The 13,067-nt window shown below is 41.8% G+C and overlaps 1 protein-coding gene across 1 annotated transcript in view; it reads left to right on the top strand.

The window, feature by feature from the left end:
• The window catches only part of LOC144768955 (uncharacterized), a 91,134-nt gene that overhangs the window by 22,749 nt on the left and 55,318 nt on the right, over positions 1 to 13,067 (top strand). The gene's annotated exons all lie outside the window — the stretch shown is intronic.

The following is a 13,067-nucleotide window of genomic DNA, read 5'->3' as shown; positions in this document are numbered from 1 at the left end:
TACTATTTCATTAATTCTGAAGCCAGGAAGCCCTAAAAACTGCGACTCCTATCGGCCAATTTCATTATCAAACAGCGATTATAAGATCCACGCTAAGATCTTGGCCAATAGGCTGAACGGGTCACTGGCTGAGATGGTGCATGATGATCAGAAGGGGTTTATACGGGGAAGATCTCTGAAAGACTTAACTTATGCACTGGTTGGCTCAATATATCTGGCAACTTCTTAAAAGCTCCCTCTGGCTGTAGTGGCTTTGGATGCCACAAAGGCGTTCGATCGGGTAAATTGGGCCTACCTAAAAGCAGTGGCGAAACTGAGATCATGGCCTGGAATGTAGATGCAGGAGGAGTTGTCAATAAAGGAGAAATTAGATATTTAAGAGTTATAATATCACATGACATCAACAAAATAAGCAAAGTTAACTTTGAGAAAGTAAAGAAGGAGATCTGTAGACTCCTGAAGATGTGGTGCCACCTTCAGTTATATCTTTTGGGATGGGTTAATTTAGTTAAAATGATAGTCCTCCCAAAGCTTACATTTCTATTTGACACAATAACTTTTCATTTCGAGAAGGAATGGCTAAAGAAGATGCAAAGCCAGATTAGTACTATAATTTGGCCTAGCAAAGGTCCTAGAATAGCATGGAAAAAATTGAGAAGGAGTGTGTGGCAAGGAGGCCTGGCATTGCCAGACCTGCTTTTCTGTTCTTGGGCCTTTCTACTAAAGAATGGGAGAAGTTTGTTTAGTATGCCAAGTTCAACCAAGATGGGGGGCATGTGGGCCATGATATCAAGTCTTGAGGTAGGAGGCAAACAAGGGTTTCTGTTTAAATATGCGGACCCGAAGTACTTAAAAAAAAAAGTTAGGTTACACATTTTAAAGGGACTGGCTGAGACATGGTACAAGATCAGGAATGTTTTGAAAATACCATACCATAGCCTATTGGCTCCTATCTGGGACTCACCGGGTTCTCCTGAATGGACGAAAGATGCTCTTGCAAGACCACTTTTAAAGACAGGATTTACACGATGGGAGCATATAATCTTAGATGGTAAACTGATCACATGTAAATGTGTAATCAACAAACAGATCACCAATTATCCAGATTTAAATTCCTTCAAATTCGAAGCTGGTATCCAGCCTCGGAAACAAGAATTGGGGAACAAAATGATTTGGAAGCTCGATTGACGCAAGAAACAGTACTTAAGCAGGAACTGGCTGCTATCAATTGGATGATGATCGATCTACAGGACAGAGATTTCACCTTGCCAACGGAATTGTGAGGAAGATACTTGCCGGAGACATCGCTAGAACATCTATGGCAATTATCTATGACCATGCTATTTTAAATAATTAAGCCTGCATACCTGCATACCTGTGATGTAGGACAACTGTGGGTTTTGCACTGAGCTCTATTGGATGTTAGGGCTCTCCGCTGGTTTTACCAATCCCATTCCCACTCTCAGTCAAATCGGTGCTCCTCTCAGATCGAAGGACTGCTGCCTGGCCTTCACCATCCCTACAAGCGCTGCACCTTGGAAGATGGTGGCGCTGCACTAGTTTTCAATCAACAACTGTGGGTTTCCAACATCTGGCCCATTTGCAACGCTGCTTAAGCACGGGGCCAGGGGAATTGGCGGCTCCGCGCTGCAATTTTGGCATTATTGGTGGGGAATGAATTAGCGGCCCTACACCATTTCTTGCAAGCGTGGTACCTGGGAAGATGGTGGCTCCATACTTGATCGCAGCACTTACAGCGGGCCTCTAGCACCTGTCCTCGCCCGTTTGAAGCCTCTCTTACACTGGGCACCAGGGAAATCGGTGGCGTTGCACTACGATATATATTATTATCCCCAGTGGTTGTGTATGTAACATTGGGCCTGGACCATTTCTTGCTAGCGCAGTGCTCGGAAAGACAAGAGTGATATGCCCTTGTCAATACGGATCAGCCGCCCGGCCTTACTGCACCCTCGCTGTACCCGCCGCTACAGGAAAGTTATGACGGCATGCATTGCATAGAAATGTTACTAAAACTGGGGATTCACCTTAAGGCCTGCAATTCACCTATATGCCTTGGAAGATAGTGGTACTGCGCTGATACCTTCTGAACCACACCTAACATCAAAATGAGCTGCCAGAGAGTGAGGCGCTTGCTCCCTCATTACTTCTTTACTCACCAACACATTGTGGATGGCTGATCGCTCTGTCGCTCTTAGCGCAATGCGCATCAACCGGAACCTGTCCCACCTGGCCCTCCTGTTGGGGCCTCACCAGTTGCTCCCACTCTGACACCAATGTCCTCCCTGTTCATCACACAGAACCTGGTATATGGACAGTTGTACAACAGTCCTGCACCTTGAGAGACCAATTCACAGTACACCATGCAACATTCTGGTCTGGTGATTTTCCGGTAGCAGCAACGCTAGTCCTGGCGGACTGGAGTGCTTAGCCCTGATGCCTTCTGGACCCTGAATAAGTCAATTCTTGTCATATCTTGATTCCAAAGTGGTTCCACCCTATACCATCCCGTCCTATGATGATCAGTCTTCGAACACATGTCTTGGCTCCTCTACACTCAGTCGGAGAGACGCCTGTGTCACTTCTTGGTGATTCTAGTCCACGTGAAGCTGAGTGAGTATCCTGTTCATGGTCGTCTTGGTGTCTTACAATGGCGGACTTGCAAGACCACAAGGAGAAGGAGGGAAAGGGCAATCTTAAAACATCAAAACAAGAAAACCCACTCCCTAACTCTACTATAAAAGAAAAGATCCTAAAGAAACTCAAGTGATGTGCATAATATAGCACAGAGTACGAAACAAATACTGATCTCTTACAAGTGGAGGTATCAGGAATTCGCATGGATCTTAAAGACCTTAATCTCAGGATGTCCAGCGCAGAGGCCAGAATTAGGATGGCAGAAGACCATATACCTGCACATCACAAGAGTCTTGCTAAGTCCGATACAATGATAACCTTGCCCAAACGGGAAATTATCGATTTGGAGGATCACAACAGGTGTAGCTGAGGATGTAGAGTCTGAAGCCCCCTCTGTGATTGATCTTCTGGATAAATGGCTTCTATCAGTCCTTGATCTTTCATGTGGCTGAGACTTTGCACTCGAGCATGCTCATCAGATAGCCACCCGCAAACCCAAGTCTATTACATCTCCTTGAGTGCTGATCTTCAAGCCTCTTTGACACCAGCATACTGAGCAGATTCTAGCGTACATAAGAAAAATAAAGACAATCCAATCAAAGGGCACCATGATCTCCATCTCTCAGGTCTTTGCGAGGGAGTCGGTCACAAGGAGGAAGAAATTCTTGGCTCTAAGGAAAAGCCTTGCGGACAGAGCGATCCATCATTCATTTGTGGGGCCATCCAGGTTCAAGATTGTCTTCAAAAGGCGGATGCACATCTTTTTTTAGAACCAGTGGATTTGGTAACTTTTCTTGATAATACCTTTGAATCAAAGATGGAGGAGAGCAGTGACCAATTTGGCTGACTTGACTGGGGAGGGTGTTGTTGACGGGGCCTACTTTGACCTTGAGTTCGGACTGCGTGATGCCTGTCTTGTACACTCATCGACTTATGTGGTTGCATGGAGTCCTTGTTCTCCTGTCATATGTATCACTCCACTGCTCTGGCTTGAATACCCCTGTGATGTTGGACACTTGAATTTCCTGGAGTTTAGCAACTTGGAACAGTTCTGCTATCTTAAAATCTAACACGCTTTTTAGGGGATGCAGATTTAAAGTGCTGAGATATACCTGCAATCAGACACAGTTCGCTGTTTTTGGATCGTTTCTTAGTACCCCATTTATAATGTTATGTATGTTCAATTCCATTTCTGTTCTCTGGCCTATTGCCCTATTTTATATTACATATGGGATGCTGTTTTGTACTGATTCAGGGGTTTCTGGCTTCATTCTGTGGTTGTGGACCTCCACTTGTGAGCATGTATCATGCTTCTCTGGGGCAAACATAAAACTCAAGTACCAGGAAATAATGCCTACTTCCAGACAATCCTAGCTGTCTCTCTTTTTTTCTCCTTATTGCCGCTTTGATCATTTTGTATCTGTGTCCTTGTGCTTACAGTTCTCGGTTTTGTCAACCCTTAATTCGTGACTATATAGTTCATCGTTCAACAAGGCTTCCTTTGAAGCTGGATTCTCTTGCGGAGTGAGCCTGCAATGACTGTTGACCTAGGAGACCTGTTCATGGTACCCGGGGTTGGTTGGGCATTGAGATGTCAATGTGCTGGTTAGCAATGTCAATGTGTTGGTTAGCAATGTCAATGTGTTGGTTAGCAATGTCAATGTGTTGGTTAGCTTGTCTATTTTATAGACTGTTTGCTGCATGAGTATCTGGCCACCGTTCTATTTCACTACCGTTTTCTGTGTTTGATGGTGTATGTAGATTGATAATTACAGTTATTGATGTTACTTTGTCCCCCTTTCTAGTGGGTCAAGTTGTTCTTTATAATATGTGTTGATCAGCTACTCTGTTGTATGCACACATTCCAGTCATCTATCTAGTTAATTAGTTGTTTTGCTTTGAGTGTGACAGTATGGGGGCCTCCTGCTCCCCCACTTGTGCTTGCACCCCACTGCCTTCTCCACCTCTTTGAGGCACTGCTCCCATAAATTTGGGAGTCTTCATGTTCTATGGTTTAGCCCTTCTTTTTCCCCTTTTCTATTTTTGATCCTTTTTTTCCAGAGCCATGTTTCTCCCTGCAATGCATTCCCACTGCTGGTCGTTAAGTGGACCACGATTTCTACTTACACCAAATAGTTCATCATAGGATTGAATGCCTGACTTATGTCTATACTGAAAGTAATGTCTCTTAACACGAACGGGTTCAATCACCCAGTGAAGTGCAGGAAGGTCTCTGTCTACTGTCACACTCAGAATGGGGACATAAACCTTCTACAGGAAACAAAGGTTGGTCACAAAGATGCACTCTCTATGCACAGTGGCTGGGTGCATGGCTTATCCTGCTCCCTGGCAAAGTCGAAGAAAAATGGGGTGGTTGTCCTAATATCCAGGAAATCTGGTCATCTATCATTGCTTCAGAGCAGGATGACAGTGGCATCTGGCTGATTACCCGACTCCAAGCTGGTGACTTGTAGTTACTTGAAATAAACATATACATTCCGAATTTTGACAACCATGTCTTTTGGTCCATGTTGGCAGCCAAACTGGGGCTGCTCCCCATGAAGAACCATATTTAATTAATTTACCAATGGATATTATCTTGGATAGGAATTCAGCCTTTAAATATAGAATCCCTAAAGTACATAAAGCAATGCACTCTCTTTGCACTTCGCATGGCTTAGTTGATGAATGGAGGCAACATAATCTCACCTTAAGTGACTTTGGCTTCTTTTCCCCCGCACACAATTTGTTTTCCAGAATTGATTATATATTAGTTGACAATGCACTGTTATAGGACTCCTTAAATTCTTCTATTGAGCCTATCATCATTTCTGACCACACAGCCACCTCTGTGTCTTTTAGGCTCCTGGCCCCTCAAACCAAACGCCGTTCATGGCGCATCAACAACAAAATTCTGGAGAACGCGTCTGATGTGCGGGAATTAAGTAAAGAGTTAACATTTTTCTAAAAGATAGCACATTCTCTTTCTCATCTCCAGTTACTCTTTGGTATACCTTGAAATGTTTTTTTGTGGACAGGTTATAAGTCAAATGACTAAGAAAAACAAAAAATGTGAATGTCCTTGTGCAAATTATCAGCTGATATCAAGTCTCAAGATATTTTATTCAGAGGTTTCAAAGACCCTTCTGCTCTGACAACTCTAAAAAATCTGAAATATGAATATAATAAAATTGTGAGTAAATATATGCCTTTGTGGGTCCAGACACAGAAAGACTGTAATTAAAGCCGGTAAAACAGTAGCCACTTAATTAAAATTAAGAAGCACTCCACATTGATTTCTAAAAATAAATACCCCTTATGCTCCAACAAAACAAAAATGAGTGACATTCTCCAAATCTTTCAGAAATTCTATACCAACCTGTCCTCCCCCTCAGTCTCTACTCCCAAAGACACCTGTCTAAAATTCCTTCAGTCTTTAATGATACAAGCACTTTCTACTGAGGATAGTATGCAACTGAATAAGCCAACAGACCATACGAGATCAAGAAGGCAATTAAGCTAATTCTGTCGGGAAAGGCCCAGGGTCCGTATCTCCTTCCCATACGTTTCTACAAAACCTTTGAGTCCACAATTCTGGTCCCTTCAGAGAACATACTAAACAATTTCCCTTCCTCCGGGGAAGCCTCGGGTATCACCTAGGAGTCCACTATTGTAGTGATCCCAAAAGAGGAGAAGGATCCCTCCGATCCCAAAATGTTGAGACTGATTTCTTTAATTAATACAGAAACCAAAATGTATGATAAAATCTTAGCGTTCCGATTCGCCCCTCTAATAACAAAGTTACTTCAGCCATATCAGACGGGCTTTGTCAAAGGCAGACTAGCAAGCAATAATATTCGACGGTTTTGTCATGTAATGAAAAAAGCATCTATTTTGCAAGTCCACGCCGCATCAGTCATACCTGTGGATGCGGAGAAGGCCTTTGATAAGGTATCCTGTCCCTTCCTTTAGGCAGTTCTATCTAGGTGCAGCCTAGAGGATGACTATAACAAAATCGTCATGGCCGTGTATGCCAAACCTACTGCAAGAATCCGAGTCAATGGTGAACTTACCTCCCTGGTCTCTCTCCAACAGGGCACCCGTCAAGACTGGCCACTCTCACCACTGCTCTTTTTCCTGGCGATTAACCCCTTGAAACCAAAATTCAGGGGATAAAGTTTGGTGATCTGGGTTATAAAACGCGGATGACATATTAATTTTCTTGGAAAAACCAACACGGCTATACTTACCATACTGGATATAATTAAGAAGTTACAGCCAAATGCATCATTGTAGGAATTTGCGATTCCTAAATTGCGAAAATTAAGGAAGCGCAATTTAGGAATCGCAAATTCCTATGCATTAAGAATTCGCAAAAGTTTTTGCGATTTCTTAATTTTCCTTATTTGCGATTCCTTAATTTGCGAATCGCAAATAAGGAATCGCTTTACATTGATTCCTATGGGCCTAGAGGCCCATAGGAATCAATGAGAAGGCATTCTCATTTTGTGAATTCGCAATTAAGGAATCGCAAAATGAGAATGCAATTTCAAGGGTGCAGGGGGGGGTCCAAAGGACCACCCCCCTGCACCCCTGAAATGTCACGTACGTACATTTTACTTACACACATGTCCCAAGGGCATGTGTGTGTGTAAAATATAAGTTTCAAAAATGCATTTTTTTGCATTTTTGCAACTTTTCGCAAATTACCATGAAGGTTTACTTCATGGTAATTTTCCCCTTCCTAATTGCGAATTCGCAAATTAAAAAAAATCATGCATAGCATTTAAGAAATCGCAAAATTTGTGATTTCTTAAATGCTATCGCAATTTGAGAAATCGCAAAAAATTGCGATTTCTTAAATTGCGAAAAATAAAAAAAAATGATGCATCCCAAAAAAGGTTTTTGCATTCGCAAACGGCCGAATTTTTGCGATTCGCGCCGTTTGCGAATGCAAAAAAGCTTGATGCATGTGGCCCTTTTTCTTTTTACTCAGGATACTCTTTGAATAAGGATAAAACAGAGGACATGCCTCTCAATGTTCATTGTAACCCCTGCTGTCTAGGAAACTCTAAATTCCAGTGGCAATCTAAATTCATTAAATATTTGGGTATATGGTTTCATAACAACTTGGCCTAATCTATATCCCAGAATGAGAGTAAGACAATAAGATTAAAGTCCTTCTGTAAACTTGGTCCCCCAAATTTATATCATGGTGGGGTAGGTTGAAAACTCTGAAGATGATGGTGACGCCCTTAGTTCACGTCCTAAGTAGTTTGTCCCCAATCTGCCTATCTACCTTGTTCTTCTCAATGATAGACAACCTTTGCTCAGGGTTTCTTTGGAGTAACAAAAGGGCCAGAATGAGTTTTAAGAAAGATACCACTCCTTTTTTCTCTGTCATTAAACGTGTCCAGTCAGGTGGACATGTAGCCTCTAAGATTTACAAATTAATATGTGAATGTTCTTCCCATTCCAAATTCACCCTGTGCCATAAATGGTCGAGTTACTTCAGTGATAAGGGTATAAGATCCCTCTCAGAAGACGCTTGAGGTAAGATTAGGTCCCTCCTGCTCCATGGTAAATGTATCCCCTATTGCTACAAACTAAGGACATCATTTTTGAGGTTTTAGCTTAAGGCAGCGCCCCAAGGAATCTTGCGGCGTTGCCCTGCGTCAAAGGAAAAAGGCAAGAAAGAGCAGTATCTATGAGATACGGCACACTCCTGTTCTTTTCCCCTGTGCTGGCACACAATGGCCAGCCTTGTGCCATGGTGCAAGGATGCCTGCATTGTGGAGGAAGGGACACCTTTTTGCACAAAATCAATCAATTGAGGCAACTACCTCTTTCTCCTTTCTTTCTATGTGTGCTGCACAATGCAGCACACATACAAAGAGGAAAAAATAGGAGAAATTAATACATTTCTCCTCGCTGCGTCTCCCTAACGCCGCCCTTTGGGTGGCTTTAGAATCTGGCGCATTCCCAGGTTTATGATTCCTCGTAAATCTGTGAATGCCTCAGATTCCATGCTTGAAAGGAGCACATATTTACAAGGCCATGAAAAGCCACGTAAAGTGGCCTTGTTAATACTCTGCAGCACATTGCGTCACCCGAGTGTAAAAAAAGTGACGCTCGAGCGGCGCAAAAATGCAGCGAGGAGCCTCGTAAATGAGGCCCAAAATTCTTTGTTGTACACACGCTCTACTGGGCCCTTAGTAAACTCTTTAAACTGATACTAAAGGATACTGATACCTGTTGGTCCTGTGAAATAATGAGTGGCGACCTGGACCACATGTTCTTTTCATGTCCTTACCTCATTCCGTACTGGAACGAAATTGCTGTCCAATTAAGTTAAGTATTCAACACAATTATCTCGGTGGATTTTCCACCTATCGCACTTGGACCACATGCAGCTGGGAAGTCACTCCAGCTTAAAGACAATGATCTCATTCTCCTTGATTTGCTCACCACCGTTGCTCTTAAGGTTATTCTTCTTGATTGGAAAGACTTCAAACATGTCACTTTTCACACTTGATGGGTGTGGGTCACACAATTTAGATACCGTAGAAGTGCACATTGCTCAATCTCACCACAGTAGCAACCTAGTTCCATCTAGACACATGTGGGTACCTTAGATTCCTACATAAATAAGATATAATAGCAGCCCTTTGGCCTCACCCACAATGCCGCCTCCCCCTATGCCCAGTACCAGTTATCTTGATCAGACGATGTTCTGGTTGTAGCACTAGCGACCGACTATTTGGCTCTCATTCTCCTTTCCTGTGCCTCCTCTTGGATTCCCCTTTTCAACTCTCTTTCTCATGCTACCCTACCCCCTCTTTATATCTCACACCCCTCGAATCTCCTTGTACATTTTTATTTTTCTTTATCTCCAAGCAAAGTTTGGTGGTTTATGAATGCTCACCTGAGTCTCGACTAGTAGAAGACTGGCAACAGGTGCATATACATTTGCCATTTAACATATCTGGATCATATGGATTGATTTTACAATTACTGAGAAAGATGCTCACTAAGATTTCATCATATCATTGCTGATCTAATAACAATGTGGTTGCGGTTGTATCTATATGCATGACAAGTGGATAACATTCTGTCTTACTGTAATGTGCTTCGAGAGCTCTTTCTTTTGTGTATTGGGAAACAAATAGCAATACAACGTGTGGAAAAAAGTGTATTAAGTTAACTTTTTTATATTTGATCATTTTAAAAATTGATCATCTATTTATACCTTGAAACTTTGAATAAAAATTAAAATTAATGTACATTTATTAAACACATAACTTTAAAAATAGAACTAAATATTAATTAAATATTACAATGCTTAGTGTGCCAAGTCATTACTGTAGAGGCTGCTTATTTCAACTTTAGTTAATGATATTTGATTTTGTGGTTACTGCTCAATCGTAATGTCCTTTATGATTGCACCAGTATGCTTATATTCTAATTCAGACAGCTGTTTATACAATCTGTCTTGCATCTCCCCTTTATGTTTTTGCTTCCTAATCATGTAGCTGTGTGTTGCACCACAAATGGCCATCTTTAAAACATCCCAAACTAAACGTAGATCCATTGAACCCAAGTTGATAGGCAAAAAGTCAGCTATCTGATGGATGCCTCATTAGTTTAATGTAATCAGGATCCGCTAACAAAGTTCTTTCAAATGTCCATCTATGTTTTATTCTCTTTATATTCTTACTAGCAGCCCGTCCCGACGATGTCCGGGTATGAATTGCTGCCGGCCAGTAGTATATTGTTTTGTAGGATTTCGTTTAGATAGCATTTCTTATCTGTGACAGGCCTGTGAAACGCTCCGATTCACAGTGCACTGCTGATGCACTTAAGAGTGCGCGTTCAGTAGTGTGTGAACTCGAGTTTCCCTACTTTATTTTTCCTTGCAATATTATACAGCGCGAACTCGACAACATGGCATGAGCACAATTTACATTACAGAAGAACACATTCATTTGTGGTAGGCACGGGGAGACAAAGCCATTTGCCTGGAATCACAGGATGTTGAGCTGATGCCGAGATTCGAACGTAGCTCCCCAGCTCTAAAATTCGCAATTCTAGAACTTGTGGCGGGAGGTGTGTCTAAAAGTGTATGTCGGTGCTGGCCATCAATGAGAGAGACCTGTGCATTTTTCAAATGGGTGGTGAAAAAATATGAGTATGTTGCTGGAGATGTGGGCCGCCGTGCCACCAATGTACTTACCGGGGGAGGGTAAACAACCATTATTCCGCAACTTTCTTTCCGCATACCATCACTCCGCATACTTTCATTACGAAAGTACCATGACTCCGCAATGCCATTATAACGCATGGCATTACATTTTATATGCTTTTACCACGCATACGTGTACAACGAAATTCGTTGTAAATGCATAAATTGTAAAAGCATGTTTTTTAAAAATGTTTGGATAAGGTAAGTATGGGTATAGGGGTATATGTTTTGGGGTACTGAGGTATATGTTTTGGGGTGTTTGGGTATTTTAAGGGTTCAGATATAGTTTTTGGTTATGGGGTAGAGGGGTAGTTTTAGGGTTTAGGGATAGGTATGGGTTTTGGGGTACAGGGGTATTTTTAGGGTTCAGGGCTAGGTTTGGGTTTTGGGGTACAGGGGTATTTCTAGGGTTCAGGGCTAGGTTTGGGGTACAGGGGTATTTTAGGGTTCAGGGGTAGGTTTGGGTTTTGGGGTACAGGGTTATTTTTAGGGTTCAGGGCTAGGTTTGGGTTTTGGGGTACAGGGGTATTTTTAGGGTTCTGGGGTAGGTTTGGGTTTTGAGGTATGGGGTATTTATAGGGTTCAGGGCTAGGTTTGGGTTTAGGGGTACAGGGGTATTTTTAGGGTTTAGGGATAGGTTTGGGTTTTGGGGTACAGGGTATATTTATAGGGTTAAGATGGGTTAGTGTTTAAGGGTGTTGGGGTATTTTAAGGAGTAAGGGTGGGTTATGATTATGGGGTGCAGGGGTATTTAAAGGGAGCAGGGTGGGATTAGCACACGATATGAGACATGGCATGAAGGGCGGAACGTACCACACGCCCCCAGCATTTGTCACGCCCCCAGCACACGCAGACACGCCCACAAGGGACTACTTTGCTGGCACGGTTCTTTTACCTTTTAAATGTATATGGTGGGCGTCTGCATAGTCTATGTCCTTCTGCTGCAACTGCCCTTTCCAACGCTGTATTGGGTGTTGTGATTGGTGCTGTGGTTCCTGAGATTACCCGCCTCAAAGGCTTGGGCTCTCTCTTTATTATATTAGTATGGATTAATATTTATTAGGACAATTGGGTTATGATCAGATAATGTTTTTGGAAATATGTGAATCTGTGCACCATGCAGTATAATGTTCGTAGTTAAAAAAAGTCGATCCATGTATATTTTTTATGTGGATAAAATTTGTTTTTATCCTGGATTGCTTGTGTTTAGATTGACCAGTCATCATGAGTCTGCATAAAGGTCTTAATAGCTTGTCTAACTCTGTTTTTTTTTAACCTTTGTAACTACTGAGGGTGCTGAGATTGTCTAAATTGCAGTTTAGGTCACCACAGATTATTACCAGAGTGCACCATTGAGCTAAGCTTCTAGAAAACCTTGAGATCATCCCTATCGGGCCCATAAATAGTACACAGAGTAAACTGACTGGAAAGAGTAGGTAATTCGGCCAAGGCTCAACTCCCCGTTCCATCTGAGAGTTTTCTAGTTCAAGTGAAAACCTCAGGCTTCATCAAGGCCACTACCCTTCTAGCTGTGATTACCAGTAGACATTTCTCAAATCAGAATCAGTCAGAGAGACTTAAGAAGTAAGACTGCGAACAGAAGAGATATACCATTGTTTAATGGTGGAACTTTTAAATGTCTGATCATCTTTAGTCCAGAGAGCAATGGTCTGATTCAAGACATCAGATAGTGGGTTAGACAGTTCGTGCATTGAAGTAGTTCAAAGCATGGTAACATGATTGTCTTTGACCAGTAACCAATTTATAACGTTTCTTGCTATCGACTAGGTGCAGACTAATTTGATAGCCCTCACTTGCGTTCACAAAGTAGGCTGGAAAAAAAGTAACTTCCTGTTTTTTTTTAAAACAATCAAAACTTTCCACACTCATGCATTTTCTCCTCCCGTGGAGTGTGTTATTAGTGATTTCCATCTTTGCCTACAGTATTTTATTATTTATATATATGTATATATATATATATATATATATATATATATATATATATATACATTTTATTTTTAATTTTGTTTGTTTTGTTTTTTAGATTTTTTCTGGACATGAGATTCAAAGCCCTAATGTTGCTGTAGAATCTAAATAAACAGGGAGAACCACATTTGATATGAACTAAAATTAACAATGGATACTATTTATCTATATAGCATGAAATGAA

This window comes from Lissotriton helveticus, chromosome 7 (genome assembly GCF_964261635.1).
Source record: "Lissotriton helveticus chromosome 7, aLisHel1.1, whole genome shotgun sequence".
NCBI lineage: Eukaryota > Metazoa > Chordata > Amphibia > Caudata > Salamandridae > Lissotriton > Lissotriton helveticus.
The sequence above is the reverse complement of the archived record's forward strand: the minus strand, read 5'-3'. Positions and strand labels throughout refer to the sequence as shown.